At 43.6% G+C, this 16828-nt stretch overlaps 1 protein-coding gene across 3 annotated transcripts in view; it reads left to right on the forward strand.

The window, feature by feature from the left end:
• The first annotated feature begins 2096 nt into the window (after window positions 1-2096).
• The window catches only part of MAP3K14 (mitogen-activated protein kinase kinase kinase 14), a 41231-nt gene continuing 26499 nt past the window's right edge, over window positions 2097-16828 (forward strand). The window contains exon 1 of one of the 3 annotated variants that reach the window (XM_030220915.1): window positions 2097-2186. The gene's annotated coding sequence lies outside the window, so the exon portion shown is untranslated. Of the gene's footprint in view, window positions 2187-2407; window positions 2468-16828 lie in introns of those variants that run through there. The other 2 variants (XM_030220916.1, XM_030220917.1) reach the window with 2 other exon arrangements.

Raw genomic sequence — 16828 nt, forward strand, 5'->3', positions numbered from 1 at the left:
TGGTCTTTGTCATAAAGTGTATGGGGACAAAGATCTCAATATGTATACTTTGGAAGAAAGGCAGGAGAGGGGCGATATGATAGAGACATTTACATATATTTTGCGGCATAAATGCACAGGAGGCGAGTCTCTCAATTAAAAGGAAGCTGTGGAATGAGGAGGCATAGGATGAAGTTTAAAGGGGATAAACTTAGAAGTAACCTGAGGAAATACTTCTTCACGGAAAGGATGGTGAATTTGTGGAGCAACCTCCTGCTGGAACTGGTGGAGAGAAAAACAGCATCTGAACAGCCTCCTGCTGGAAGTGGTGGAGATAAAAATGAGGCTGTTATAATGCTTTGCATCGCTCCATGGTGAAACCGCACCTTGAATACTTTGTGCAATTCTGGTCGCTGCATCTCAAAAAAGATATAGTGGAATTATAAAAGGTACAGAGAAGGGCAACAAAAATGATAAAGGGGATGGGACGACTTTCCTATGAGGAAAGGCTGAAATGGCTTGGGCTCCAGCTTGGAGAAAAGATGGCTGAGGGGAGATATGATAGTGGTATATAAAATACTGAGTGGAGTGGAATGGGTAGATGTGAATTACTTGTTTACTCATTCCAAAAATACTAGGACTAGGGGGCACGCAATGAAGCTACAAAGTAGTAAATTTAAACAAATCATAGAAAATATTTCTTCACTCAGTATGTAATTAAACTCTGGAGTTCATTGCCAGAGAATTTGGTAAAAGCAGTTAGCTTAGTGGGGTTTAAAAAAGGTTTGGATAGCTTCCTAAAAGAAAAGTTCATAAGCCATTATTAAAATGGACTTCGGAAAATCCACTGTTTATTTCTGGAATAAGCAGCATAAAATGTATTGTACTGTTTTGGGATCTTGCCAGGTACTTGTGACCTGGATTGGCCACTGTTGGAAATAGGACATTGGGCTTGATAGACCTTCAGTCTGTCCCAGTATGGCAACACTTACGTACTTATGTAGAGTAGATGGCATGGATGGACAGACTGGATAGGCCATACGGTCTTTATCTGACATTTTTTTCTGTGTTGATTTTTAATCATGAATTGACAATAGATGTGATTATGTTTTGGCTAAAATGGAAAACCACTCTTTGAAGATTGCATCATATATAACTGCCATTCTGTGGCTGGCATTGTGGTAACTTGCCGACTGCTGTATGTGATGCCAGTGTTTAATCATGCAAGGGTGTAGCTTGCACAGAGTGGATGGACCGTGCAGGTCTTTATTTATTGTCATTTACTATGCTACTGTTTTGTTTCCATGTATGAATTTTAAATATGATTGGGAAGGAGAAGGGTAGGAAGAGGGCTGGAAAGTTAGGCAAAAAGAATAATACTTGGGGAAAGAACTGGTGCTGGTGTAGGTTTAAAGAGGCAACTGATCAGACTGGATGGGCCGGTGGCTCCAATCCATAAACACATATACTTCTCCCAATCATAAAACAAAAAGAAAAAAAATTGTGATAAGTATTTACAGAAAGTTTCCACCCCACAAACAGAGAAACACTAGGGCAAGCTGATTGCAGCTATTACAGAGAGAGAGAGAGATTTTCTTTATCTGCAGTTTACAAACACCTCCCCCCGGGAGTTTCACTGAGTCTTCCAATCCGTTTGCACAATTCATCGCCGCCCAGCTACATGCAGTGTCAGAGCGACTCCTTGCTTTTTACTTGCACCGAAAGAAGAAGGTGGTGAGCGCGTAAGCAGCGCACTACCCATCAGACATTATAAGGCTCAGAGATCCATTCCCAACTCAAACACATCCCTCCAAGCTCCAGGCACGTGAGTCCCTCCCTACCCTAATACCACTGCCCGCCCACGTACACATGCGCAGTCTGACCATGGCTTAGCAGTCTTTGCGGAAGTATCGGCATTTCCCGTAAATGCCCCCCTCTCCCCCACGTGCCCCTCCTCCTCCTCCTACTGTCTAAGGCTCTGAACCAATGAAATGGAAGCGGCAAACGTCTTCGCTGGAAGGCGGAGCCTGGTTTTGGCAGCTGGTGAGGGGAAATGGGGCGGGGCTTGGTTGGGGGTTCGTGTTGAGGATTCCATACACAGGCAGTGGCGGAGGCTGGGACACGAGTGGTGGTGGTGGTGGGCTCTAGACAGAGGCCGGAGCTTCCTAGAGAGGCGGTGGTGGCCCGTCGAGGAGCAGTAGCAGTCGGTAAGTAGCGAGCCGGCAGCCCTCGTTAGTTTGTTCCTTCGCTGTTGGGGGAGTGGAGGAGGCAACTTTCCGTAAGCTTCCTCGGGGAGGGGTGTGTTTGACGTTGTTATTGCTTTCGCTGTCTGGCCGGCAACGGTTCTAGTTTCGGATTCGCATGTCTCGCCACCTTTGCGCGTCTGGCCTGGCGCAGGGCATTGCAGGAATGGTATTTATGCTGATCCTTCTTTTCTAGTCCGGAATGCAGATTTGAAAGGGAGCGAGGGAGACGACAACTAACCAGGGTATGAAGCTTTCGTGTGGACAAATAGAAGTTATTGGGGTTCCATAGTTTCCCCGCGACCATAAATATATAAACCCGATCCTGTTCGCTTTAGCTGAGGCGGACTTAAGCTGCTTAAATTCTGATGTGTGTGTGTGTGTGCTTTTCCAAAAACTTTACAAAAAAAAAAAAAAAACAATGAAAACAAAATGGCTTCAAATGTAAATAGATGTACAACTCCTCACTCCAAATTGTGAGTGATGGCAATGTTAGGTAATATTGGTGCATCTTAAAAACATTCTAGTGGTTGCCTGAAGTGTAAAGAGGAATGGCTCTGCATTCATTCTTATTAGAAGGGACTTCACAAAAATATGGGCTTGCTTATTAATTTAAAAAATATCTGGATCCTTTAACTTCCATTCCTGTATTGTTTTGCAGTTCACTTTATCTTAATTATGATCATACTGCAGTGATTTGTAGTTGAAAAGTTCGCCCTCATTGATTTTTTTGTGCCATCTGACCAGTTTATCCAATATTGTGTTCACGTAAACCAAAATGCACGAATTTTGGGGACCAGAATACTGCACTAAAGACTTTATAAAATCAGGACATTAAAGGAAACTTTAAAACGGTCTAGGGACATAAAACTTCTGAAGTTAAAATGATCAGGTATTTTGAAACAAAGGAGTTAGATCTGAGTTTACAATGTAATGTTAGACATAAAATTACTGCCTTTCCACTTTGATGATCCATACCCCCTTTCCCCTTCAGACTTTTATTATAATGCTTTACACAAATCACATATTTTCTGGTACATAAGTAATGCCATACTGGGAAAAGACCAAGGGTCCATCGAGCCTAGCATCCTGTCCACGACAGCGGCCAATCCAGGCCAAGGGCACCTGGCAAGCTTCCCAAACGTACAAACATTCTATACATGTTATTCCTGGAATTTTGGAGTTTTCCAAGTCCGTTTAGTAGCGGTTTATGGACTTGTCCTTTAGGAAACCGTCCAACCCCTTTTTAAACTCTGCTAAGCTAACCGCCTTCACCACTTTCTCCGGCAACGAATTCCAGAGTTTAATTACACGTTGGGTGAAGAAAAATTTTCTCCGATTTGTTTTAAATTTACTACACTGTAGTTTCATCGCATGCCCCCTAGTCCTAGTATTTTTGGAAAGCGTGAACAGATGCTTCACATCCACCTGTTCCACTCCACTCATTATTTTATATACCTCTATCATGTCTCCCCTTAGCCGTCTCTTCTCCAAGCTGTATAGCCCTAGCCTCCTTAGTCTTTCTTCATAGGGAAGTCGTCCCATCCCCGCTATCATTTTAGTCGCCCTTCGCTGCACCTTTTCCAATTCTACTATATCTTTCTTGAGATGCGGCGACCAGAATTGAACACAATACTCAAGGTGCGGTCGCACCATGGAGCGATACAACGGCATTATAACATCCTCACACCTGTTTTCCATACCTTTCCTGATAATACCCAACATTCTATTCGCTTTCTTAGCCGCAGCAGCACACTGAGCAGAAGGTTTCAGTGTGTTATCGACGACGACACCCAGATCCCTTTCTTGGTCCGTAACTCCTAACGTGGAACCTTGCATGACGTAGCTGCATCACGATAGGATAGGGGTTTAGCTCATGAAAGCTAGTATTCTTACTAGAATGTATTAATCTTTTAAGTGCATTCAGGGTTATTATGGCAACCACACTGCTTTTATCATAAGGAGATAAATTGTTTGCAGAACACAAAACATTTTTTTTTCTTTTGGCACAAAAGCACTCTGGACTATTGCAAGAAAAGTGGTTTACATGTGATTCAAAGATGCTTGTTATTGCATCTGGGGGTAGTGCTATATCCTTTGAAGGGTTATTTCATTACATACACATGTCAAAACAAGATTTTTGATATTTCTACTATGAAAGAATTTATTCTGAAAAGATTTATTTGATACATTTTTGGAGCATTTAAACATTTCTCTAACTTCACAGATCTCTCTTCTGAATTAAAGGCCTGCCCCTAATTAAATAATGTTTGTTTATTCACAACTTTTGATATATCGCCAGAATTTGGACTTTTTCCAAGGGGTTTGTGAAGTACGTACAAATGCAAAAAGGGGTTGAACATAGCACAGCTTCAACTTGTTCTTGTAATTGTTTTGTGTATATGCTTAAAAGTACTTTACTAGGTAGCTGGTATAGGCTTCCCAGAAAGAGGGAGAGGATGCAGCCACTTGCACTCTGGAATTGACTCCTTCCTGTTTTCAAGTCCCTATCAGCTGCCTACCCTTTTATTCATTTCTGTCTGCTCAAGTCCAACAGCTTCACCGTCACCAAGCGAGTTAACGTTTTCAGGTCTGCAGTGTTTTGCTATTTCTCTGATTGAACCTGTTTGTGGAATGTATTTTATTTAGCAAAATTTGAGTGTACTGCCTTGTGGAAACCACCATGCTGGTGAGCAAATAAAAATAATGCTAGAGTGCATAACACATTACAACAGTAAGTTCACTTGGCTGTCAGAGGGGAGGGAATAGCACAACAATAAAAAAAAAATATTATATGGTGACATTGGGAAATAAGAGCAACGGACAGACACAGTCAGTTCAAAAAGTCATTTATCTGAGATGGTCTTAATGAGTCAGTCTAATGTTAAGAGATTCTTGATAGAAAAACCATCATTATAAACCTCCCCCTTTCATTCTGTAAGTGCTAGTTGGGCACTAAGAGGCAGTCTATAACTGATGCGTGAAATTCACTTAATGTGTAATGCGAGGGGGCATGTTGGGGGGGGGGGGGGGGCACAGGCAGAGCTCCCATGAGTTACAGAATACTCTGACTTATGCATTAAAGTGCCACATTAGGTGTGTGCATTTATGCCTGCTGTTGACATGGGATAAGTCAGTTTTCCCTAAATGTAGGCAGGTAGATCCCCGTTATAGAATATTAGCATAAGTTGGCATCTGTATGCCATTATTTATTTAGATTTTGCTCACACCTTTTTCAGTAGTAGCTCAAGGTGAGTTACATTCAGGTACACTGGATATTTCTCTGGCCCAGGAGGGCTCACAATCTAAGTTTGTACCTGAGGCAATGGAGGATTAAGTGACTTGCCCAAGATCACAAGGAGCAGCAGTGGGATTTGAACCGGACACCTCTGGATTGCAAGACGGGTGCTATAACCACTAGGCCACTCCTCCACTCAGCAACATTCCATGTAGAATCATCAATAATAGCAACATTCCATGTAGAATCTCAAATAGTAGCAACGTTCGATGTTCCACTGCTCTAACCACTAGGCCACTCCTCCACTAGCAACATTCCATGTAGAAGCCTGCCCTTGCAGATCAGCAATGCGGCCGTGCAGGCTTCTGTTTCTGTGAATCTGACGTCAGACTCACAGAAACAGAAGCCTGCGCGGCTGATCTGCAAGGACAGGCTTCTACATGGAATGTTGCTAGTGGAATAACATTAATATTCCATGTAGAATCTCAAATAATTTATTTGGATTTTGCTCACACCTTTTTCAGTAGTAGCTCTCAAGGTAAGTTACAGTCAGGTACTCTGGGTATTTCTCTGTCCCAGGAGGGCTCACAATCTAAGTTTGTACCTGAGGCAATGGAGGGTTAAGTCGTGCCCAAGATCACAAGGGGCAGCAGTGGGATTTGAACCGGACACCTCTGGATTGCAAGACGAGTGCTATAACCACTAGGCCACTCCTCCACTCAGCAACATTCCATGTAGAATCATCAATAATAGCAACATTCCATGTAGAATCTCAAATAGTAGCAACGTTCGATGTTCCACTGCTCTAACCACTAGGCCACTCCTCCACTAGCAACATTCCATGTAGAAGCCTGCCCTTGCAGATCAGCAATGCGGCCGTGCAGGCTTCTGTTTCTGTGAATCTGACGTCAGACTCACAGAAACAGAAGCCTGCGCGGCTGATCTGCAAGGACAGGCTTCTACATGGAATGTTGCTAGTGGAATAACATTAATATTCCATGTAGAATCTCAAATAATTTATTTGGATTTTGCTCACACCTTTTTCAGTAGTAGCTCTCAAGGTAAGTTACAGTCAGGTACTCTGGGTATTTCTCTGTCCCAGGAGGGCTCACAATCTAAGTTTGTACCTGAGGCAATGGAGGGTTAAGTCGTGCCCAAGATCACAAGGAGCAGCAGTGGGATTTGAACCGGCCACCTCTGGATTGCAAGACTGGTGCTCTAACCACTAGGCCATTCCTACTCCTACTACTTAACATTTCTAAAGCGCCACCAGGGTTACGCAGCGCTATACAATTTAACACAGAGGACAGTCCCTGCTCAAAGGAGCTTACAATCTCCACCTAGTTTCAGTGTGCTGAGTGCTAACTTGTGCCCAGTTTATTGAATTGCCCCCATAGTGTTCTCCTCAACATTAGCTTCTAAAAGTAGAATGGATCCGTCTAGCTTTGCTTTGCAATTTTACACAAGTTAGGTTGCTCAGTTAGCTGGTGCCTTTTCCTGGTGGCAGTTGTGGCTCACTGCCCAGCTTTTCTATCGATGGATGGAAGGGGGGTGGGATATCAGAAGAGCTGCCATCAGTTGAACATGGAAGAGAAGAGGCCAGAGGAGCATTCAAAAGAAGACTGGAGATAGAAAGCTGAAACTATAACCTATATCTAAAATGTTTCTACCCTTGCAGCTGAGAAGACCTGTACCGAATGGGATTAAGGTGTGGTTGATTGTAATGCTCAAGTATTGTGAAGGGTTCTTTTTTTGTGTGGTGTTAACAATTAAACCACTTAAGCACTTGTGAGGTACACTTTACTTTTATTATGTTGCTCTTATGCTGTTTAGTATTTATTTTTAAAATGTATGTTTGCTAGAACTTGCTGATAAACATCTCTGAGGTTTGTTTCATTTTTCACTGCTACTTGGAACTGGCAACAAACAGATCATTCATATGTATAAAAAAGGTTACGTCACAAAAGATTGGAAGGGGAAGAGGGTTGCTAAATCTAGATAACTGAGCTTCATACTACATAGTTTATTTCAAATATTTTTTATTAAAATGATAAAAGATGCAGAAAATCTTTGTTTTCCCTTATTTTTGAAATTTTAACCTTGGCAATCATATTGCTGTTTGAAATATGCCTGAGTCTAAACATCTTTAGTCATTTTTTTCATCCTCTTTATCGTGCTTAACCTAGATATTACTATATTGTACACTTGTTATGAGTAGACTCAAAACCACGGCCTTCCAATGAGTTCAGAGGACATGAATTTACCAATGAGTAGTGCTCCTAGAATATATATCTATCTGTTATTTTGAAAGATGCTTGTCCCTTTTTAGAAGAAAATTAATTTGGCAGAATAGAGCTGTAAGTGTTGTGAATTGTTTGGTATATATCAATTGAAGTCTCAAAATATGTTCCTTGTATTTGTGATAGTGTCACTAGATGGTTCTGTTAACACAAGCATGCTTTTTGAGAATATAAGAGTGGCCATACTGGGTCAAACCAACGGTCAATCTAGCCCAGTATCCTGTTTCCAACAGTGGCCAAGTCAGGTCGCAAGTACCTGGCAGAAACCCAAATTGTGGCAAAATTCCATGCTACCAAATCCAGGGCAAGCAGTTGCTTCCCCATGTCTGTATCAATAGCAGACTATGGACTTTTCCTCCAAGAACTTGTCCAAACCTTAGTGCTGTGTAAATGATTTTGTAGAAGTGACGTTTGGGTTATCCTTTGGATTTTAAGGGGTGTCTGCTATGGGCACTGCCTCTAGCAGTGATTCAGGAGCCAAAACTGGATTGCTTGTACAGTGCCACCCTCCCAAAGGCTCATATCCAGCAGATTGCCAAGACCTGTTGTTTCTTTCTTTACAACATCCGTAAAATCCGCCCCTTTCTTTCCGAGCACTCTACCAAAACCCTCATCCACACCCTTGTCACCTCTCGCTTAGACTACTGCAATCTGCTTCTTGCTGGCCTCCCACTTAGTCACCTCTCCCCCCTCCAGTCGGTTCAAAACTCCGCTGCCCGTCTCATCTTCCGCCAGGGTCGCTTTACTCATACTACCCCTCTCCTCAAGACCCTTCACTGGCTCCCTATCCGTTTTCGCATCCTGTTCAAACTTCTTCTACTAACCTATAAATGTACTCACTCTGCTGCTCCCCAGAATCTCTCCACACTCGTCCTTCCCTACACCCCTTCCCGTGCACTCCGCTCCATGGATAAATCCTTCTTATCTGTTCCCTTCTCCACTACTGCCAACTCCAGACTTCGCGCCTTCTGTCTCGCTGCACCCTACGCCTGGAATAAACTTCCTGAGCCCCTACGTCTTGCCCCATCCTTGGCCACCTTTAAATCTAGACTGAAAGCCCACCTCTTTAACATTGCTTTTGACTCGTAACCACTTGTAACCACTCGCCTCCACCTACCCTCCCCTCTTCCTTCCCGTTCACATTAATTGATTTGATTTGCTTACTTTATTTATTTTTTTGTCTATTAGATTGTAAGCTCTTTGAGCAGGGACTGTCTTTCTTCTATGTTTGTGCAGCGCTGCGTATGCCTTGTAGCGCTATAGAAATGCTAAATAGTAGTAGTAGTAGTTGTCTTCATGCAGATGTTCTTAATGGTAAGTCTTAAGGAAATAACCAGACCTTAACTGTTAACCTTATCCCATGGCTAGCTGTTACACTTAATTTAGCAAACTGTTTCCTCAAACATTTTCTGCTGTGTTGAATAAAAAAGTTAGCTTTTGGCAAAGGTTAATAAGAAGCCAAGTTGTAAAGTAGAAGACGATTTCCTGCACAGGGCAGAGTCATACTGCATCTGTTTTAGGATGCTTCCTGTTTTGTTTCATCTGAAGTGGAAATATTTGCACACCAAGACAAACCATGTTTGATCTGGTAATTTTAACACACAGCTGGACTACCCAAAGTACCATTTTTGTGAGTTGCTTGGCTGTTTGTTTTCTCTTTTTCGTTTGCTTTCTGTTTGGTTTTTTTTGTTTGTTTCCTAACATTTAAGATTTAAAGAGATGCAGTGAAGTTTATCCTCTTTAGGATAGGCATGTAACATTTGTTTTAAAATATGCTTCAAGTTCATGTTTTAAGTTGCTGTACTGTAGCCATGTTGTATGCGTGCGAGTGGAGTAGAGTTATGGTAGAGATCAGCGCTGTTGCAGGAGAGTGGCAGAAAGCTCACGGAAGCTTTAAATACTAACACATTATGGTAATAAAATTAGTTTGCACAATTTTTCTTGACTACATTCTAGATTTATATAGAACATGATCACTGCCTGTTTAAATCAAATTTGTGCTCCCTGTTATTAAATACTGTGTACTTCAGTCCACTCTATAGACCAAAGATCCCCAGGATTTGCTTGTTCTAATGCTGTGTTTCCAAAGTTGGTCCTGGATATCCCCTTTGCCATAGACGTTGCTACAGGATGGCGCTTGCCACCCCTTTGCCAGTCCAGTTTCAATGCTCACTGTCCAGAATGGCTCCCTCTTCCTCCTGCCTGCCCTACGCAGTCCGGTATCTTTCTCGCCTCCTCCCCTGCCGATCCTCCAGTGTTTCTGTGGGCCACTGGCAGCATCAGCAAGGAAAACGAGCTGCTTCTGCCAGGCCCAGAAATGTTCTCTGTTGGGTCCAGCCTATTAGTGTCAGATGAAGCAGGACACAACAGAGGGAATGCTTCTGGGGTCGGCTGAAGCAGCTTGTTTTCCTTGCCAATGCCGCCAGTGCCCCACAGGAACATTGGAGGATTGCTTAGGGGGAGGGTGTGAGTTATTGGACCACGTAGGGTAGCAGGGGAGGGTGTGAGATACCGGACCACGTAGGGCAGGGGGAGAAGGGCGATATTCTGGACTGTGTTGGGAGGTAGGTGGGTGGGAAGGAAGGGTAAGGGATGCGTTTTTAGACCATGGGAAAGGGAGGAAGGGAGAGAGATGCTGGAATGCAGGGAAGGGTGTAGTGAGACAGAGATGATGAAATGGAGGTGGGGAGAGAAATACTGCACTGGAGAGGGAGTTGAAGGAAGACAGAGCTCAGATGAGGGAGAGGGGTAGAAGAGATGCTGGCTCCCCAGGGGAAGGGAGGGAGAGATGCTGGCTCTTAGGTGGGAGTGAGAGGTTTAGGGTGCAGGAGAAAGGGGAAAGAAGGGCAGAAGTTGTATATGGAGATGGACCAGAGACAAGAGGGATGGTGCTAGACACAGGGGGAAGGTATGAGGACACAGATGCTGAATATGTGGCGGTGGACAGGGACAGAAACAAGGACACATGGGAGAGGCTGGACTGGAAAGATAGATATGCACAGGGAATGATGATGGACATGGAAAGAGAAAAAATGACGAGCAAAACATAGATAGCACTTGAATTGGGGAACAGAGCAGAAGATGGATGGGTCTGGGGTGGGGAAACAGAGCAGAAAAGGATTAGGGAGGGTAAGGTGAATAGATGACTTGGACATGATGATTCAGTAAAAAAGTGTTAGGGTGTAGAGCAGGGAATTACAGATGGAAGAGATGTGAAACTTTTGAGGGGATAGTAAAGACTTGCCAATTGGTAGATGTGAGTGGGAAGGTGTTAAGGGAGGGGAGAGGCATGGTGTGAGTGACCTGGAAGACTGGATGAAAGACATTGAAAAGGGATGGGGGTACTGTATAATTGGATCATTAGGCATGTAGATAGCTGGGTGGCTGATGGACATGAGGATCGCCTGGTCACTTGCCTAACATGTGAAGGTGGTGGATCTCGCACCTTACTTAGGATTTTAAATAGTTCTGGGGAGGAGCCAGCTGCCTTGGTACATGTGGGTACCAATGTCATAGGAGAATGTGGGAGAGAGGTTCTGGAAGCCAAATTTAGGCTTTAGGTAGATAGCTCAAATCCAGAACCTCTAGGGTAGCATTTTTGAAGTGCTTCCCGTTACACGCGCAGGGCCCAAGAGACAGGCAGAGCTCCGGAGTCTCAATGCATGGATGAGAGATGATGGTGCAGGGAGGAGGGTTTTAGATTTGTAAGGAACTGGGTAACATTCTGGGGAAGGGGGAGCCTATTCCAGAATGATGGTGGGACCAGGCTGCTGGCATTGGCATTTAAAAAATAAATAGAGCAGCTTTTAAACTAGGACCTGGGGGAAAACGGACAAAAACGCATGGTTTGGAACAAGGTATCTTTCAAAAATATCACCAAAATAGGGAAGGTAGGGTATCTGGATAGCAAGGTTGCAATAGAGACCATAGTAAACCAGGTGTCTTTAAATAAAAATCAGACAAGAGATTGCAAATTATCACTGTCAACTGCTGAGCAAGATGTAAATAGGAATGAAAAACATAGTTTGAAATGTCTATATGCGAATGCCAGAAGCCTAAGAAATAAGATGGGAGAGTTAGAATATATTGCACTAAATGAAAGATTAGATATAATAAGCATCTCTGAGACCTGGTGGAAGGAGGATCACTAGTGGGACACTGTCATACCGGGGTACAAATTATATCATAGTGGTAGAGTGGATCGAATTGGTGGAGGGGTAGCATTGTGTGGGCTGTCAGCATTGCCGCACAGGTTAGTAAAAGGGGGGTGGGGGGGGGGGGGTAAGTGTTTGTATGAAGCATTTCTAGGCAACAACACCTCATTCAGAAATACAGAAAAAACAAAATCACATACCCACCGGGAGTAGTCCAGTGTTTTCCCTGTCTGGTTAGTGCTAAAAATATAAATAAATTACAAGGATCCCATAAAAAAAGCCAAAATAAATATAAGAAAACCCCAATATGACAAAACAAAAAAGTAGTCACCAGTGCAGCACACAGAATAAAACTCACTCTTGGTGAGTTCTTTTTCAAGCAGCACCATCACCAGCAACCTGACATATAAGCTGCCCTTGAATGCAGATATAGCTGTGTGTGGCTGGGGTCAAAGTTACCCTTTAAGTGCTTCTTTCCCTGTAAACTCCAAAACGCTAAAAAATAAAAAGTCCTCTGATTTGGAAACCAAAAGTGGCACATGAAAGCCCACCTTCCAATTAACTGAAACACTGCATTTTTGGAATTTTAAACCTTAAAATTGACTGATTAAATAGCAAAAAGCAACAATTTTGGTGGGAGGGGCTTCGCGTTTCAATGACGTGATTATGCATTATAATATCGGGGCTGCAAAGAGAACAAGCAGAAACCTCAAAAATGTAGGGAAAACAAAAGATCATTACAGTGAACAGAGGTTAAATATAAATCAGTTGATGAGATAATAGAACACCATCCTATGTAATAAAACGCACCTCCAATGTTCTGAAGCCAAGAAAGTGAAGCCTTGAAGCATTCCTGCAACGTTCCGGAACTACAGCTTCAGAACGTTGGAGGTGTGTTTTATTATATAGAATGTGCTTGGTGCTTTTCTGTAGCACACGGGGGGAATTTAATATATGCTGATTAAAGTGGCTGGAGGGGGGCAGGGGAGAGAGGACAATTGCTGGGTGGTTGGAGCGGGGGCAAGGGAAAAAGGAGAATCGCTGGGTGGCTGGGGGTGGCAAGGGAAAAAGGAGAATCGCTGGATGGTGATAAAGCAAATTTCCGATCTGGCGAAGAAGGGCAACCTTCGAAAGCTAATCAAGAAATGTATTAAGCCATGTCCAATAAAAAAGGTATCATCTTATTTTCTTTTCCATGTTTTATTTTCTTTGATTTCTATTGATAACCTTTAAGAGTGGACTAACACGGCTACCACACCTCTGTACTTAGGAATTAGTAGAAAAGGGATGGTAAATAAGACAGAGAATACTATAATGCCTCTGTATTTCTTCATGGTGTAACTGCACCTCGAGTATTGCGTTCAGTTCTGGTCACCGTATTTAAATAAAGATATAGTAGAATTAGAAAAGGTTCAAAGAATAGCGACCAAAATGATAGAGGATGGAACTCCTCTCATCTGAGGAAAGTTAGGGCTCTTAAGCTTGGAAAAAGACGGATGAGGGGAGATATAATTGAGGACCACAAAATCCTGAATGGTGTAGAACTAGTAGAAGTAAATTTATTTTTATTTTTATTTTTTTAACTTTTTCAAAAAGTACAAAGACTACTAGGGGACACTCGTTGAAGTTACATAGAAATACTTTTAAAACAAATAGGAGGAAATTTTTTGGCTCAACTCTGAAACTCTTTGCCGGAAGATGTAGTAACAGCAGTTCGCCAACAACAAGCAGGCCATGTTGTTCCCACATGTGGATGATGTTATCTGACAGAGCCCTGGTGCGGACACTGAATCACTAGCACTAGATAAAGTTTTAGCAGTGTCCCAAGGTGCCTTCCCGCCTGCCGCTTGAGCATGGGTCCCTCAGTCTTTTTTTTTTTTTTTCCTCCTGCAGAGCTGAGTGGACATTTTCACGTAGACTTCTCCTCACGTTGCGCTTTTCAAAAAATTTTTTCACTTTCATGAGTGCCTTCCCCTGTGGGTAATTATCTCTTTTTTTTTTTAATTTTATTTCTCTTGTTTTACCTTTCTCAAAATTTTTTTTTCTCTAGGTTTTTTACTTTTTTTAGTTTCCTTTTTGTGATTGGCTGCATAGGCGACAGCCCCGACCTCTATTTGAACGCTTTCCCCTTTTTCAGTCGTTCAAGTTTGAGGTGTTTAATTTAGCTGAGATTCTTTTTTTCGGTGTCCCAGTGGCTTCAAGCGGTGCACTAAATGTCGCTGCGTTATTTCACTCATGGACCCGCACAACTGGTTTATTGGATGCCTTGAGTCAGATCATGACCCCTGTTTGTGATCTTTATCTTCATATGCAGGCCAGGACACAGAGTCTGATTGGCTCAGCTGGAGAAGTACTTTGGCTATTCGAAGGCCAGACCATCATCTTTGGCACCGGTGGCATCAATCTCCATGGCTGCTTTGACACCAGTAACCACTGGGAGTGCACCGGCATTGAGCGGGTCTCCGCTGTTAGCAGGTCCTGGGACCGCTCAACATCGGACCTGACACCAGGGGAATGCTCTGATTCAGTGACGTCTTTGTCGATACTGGGGGATCAAGGCTCCAGGCATTGGGGGAAGCCCAGGAAGCAAAAGCATCAGTCCTTCTCAACGCTCTGTGCCGGGAACCGGACTCTCCAATACCCAAGAAGTGCCAGCATTGAGAGGAGCACTCCCCCCTCATTGGAAGAGGTGCCGGTGCACCAGTCATCGAGCATCCTGATCCCCGTCACTGGTTCAGCACCGATGACTTTGCAGGCTGTCTCTGCCCCAGCTCCCATGCCTTTGCTGATGCTTACCCTCTGAGCAGTTCTGGCGCTTGCTGCAGGGAGCTCTCGCTTTGACATCGAGGGTGCTTGTGCCCTCAGCAGAACAGCCCTAGGCCGTCTCTGAGGCTTCACAGATGCCGGTATCCAGAACATCAACACTGGCACCTCGCAGGATATTGGAGCCGAGGCCTGTGCAGGCAGTACCCCCTCTGGCATTGGAAGAGGAAGCTTCCCCACAGTTTGAGAGAAGGGTTGCACCTTGATACTCCTCGGAGCGTTGACATTGTTCCACTAGATCGAGGCCGGTTCAGACTTGGTCTCTTGATTCTCAAGTGGAAGAGGAGTCTGACTGGAACCACTCATGGGTATGAGATGAAGATTCACATTACTTCTCAAAGGAGTCGTCGTATGGTATCCCTTCTGATCCTTCATCTCCTCAAGAGAGATGAAGATATCTTCTAGAAGTGTTCTTGTTTTGCTGGTTTTGTCAGGGAGATGGCTGCAGCCATCCCATTTAAGTTGGAGATGGAGGAGTAGCCCAGGGCAGAGTTATCTGTCTTGGGCTACAAGTGTCCTCCTAAGGAACGAGGTCACTGTGCCATTGCACCCTATCCTTAATTAATTTATTTATTTATTGCATTTGTATCCTACATTTTCCCACCTCTTTGCAGGCTCAATGTGGCTTACAATACATCGTGATAAGTGGAAATACAGTTAGAAAATATACAATTACTGGTACAGAAGGATCTTGGGTAACATTATAGTAAGAGACATGATAGTATAACAAGCAGATATAGTAAGACAGTTCTGAATACATATGGAGGAGTTATATATGTTCATATGTGTTACTCTTTGTGGTACGCCTTGTTAAGGATGTACTGATGAGGAATTGTGAATCTCCCTTCTCAGTGCAGGTAATGCCCAAGAAGGTGGATACGCAATATTGTATTCAGAAGGCTCCTGGATTCGAGAGGACCCAGTTGCCTTGCCACTCTTTGGTAGTCAAATCCGCTCTCTAAACAAGCTTTCTGTCTCATGCCTCGGCACCCTCAGGGTGAGAGGCCAGAACCTTAGACTCGTTTGGGAGGAAAACTTTTCAGGACTCGATGCTTCGTGTCCATATCCAGTTCAACCAGCTCTTCACAAGCCTTTATTTGGATTCTCTAGTTAAATAGTATGCGTAATCTGGCGGATTCTCTCCCTGTGGATCTTAGGACACTTTTGATACTGTGTACAGACTCTCTGGAATGGGTGTGGGGATGCACAGACTCTTATGGCTGCATGTTTCTGACCTGGAACAGACTGTTCAGGAAAGGTTGGTGGATGTGCTCTCCGAAGTAGAGAGCTGCACGGGGTTTGCGGGAATCCTGCGGAACCTGCGGGATTCCCGCAGGGGCGGAATCAGTTCCATGGGGTTCCCGCGGGGACGGAAGCATTCCCTGTGGGGTTCCCGTGGAAGTGTAAGCTACACCTGCACCAGCCTCTCATCTACCGAGTACTAAGTTCTTTGAGTGCTGTCTCCTCCTCCTTACTCTAACAGCACAAATGTGGGAAGTCTTCCATTAAGGAGGTGGTAGAGACACAAATGATGATGGAATTCAAAAAGGCGTGGGATGAACACAGAGGATCTCTAATTAGAAAATGGAAGTTATAAAAAATCTGACCTTAAATGGCTGCATGTGTGTGGATGTGTGAAGTAATCCTTAGATGGCGACTCTGGCTGTGATTAACTAGGGCCAATACCGGGCAGACTTGTATGGTCTGTATCTAATATATGGAAGTCTGGTTTAGGATGGGCTGGAAAGGGCTTAGACAGCAACTTTAGTGGCTGAACATAAGGACAGTTCTGGACAGATTTTTACGATCTGTGTCCCACAAATGAGAAGACGCATAGACTGGAGTGGGCTTCAACGACAACTACAGCACTCGGAACATAAGGATAGGGCCAGATAGACTTCTATGGTCTATGTTCCAGAAATACAAAAGAAAGACCATAATCAAGTATATAATATCACACTCGTTGATTTAATCATGAATTGATAATGAGTGTGACTATTGGGCAGACTGGACCATTCAGGTCTTTATTTGCTGTCACTTACTATGCTACAATTAATCCTCTTTGCTCCCGGGCTGATGAGCAGACCTCAG

This window comes from Microcaecilia unicolor, chromosome 12, assembly GCF_901765095.1.
Source record: "Microcaecilia unicolor chromosome 12, aMicUni1.1, whole genome shotgun sequence".
NCBI classification, from domain to species: Eukaryota; Metazoa; Chordata; class Amphibia; order Gymnophiona; family Siphonopidae; genus Microcaecilia; species Microcaecilia unicolor.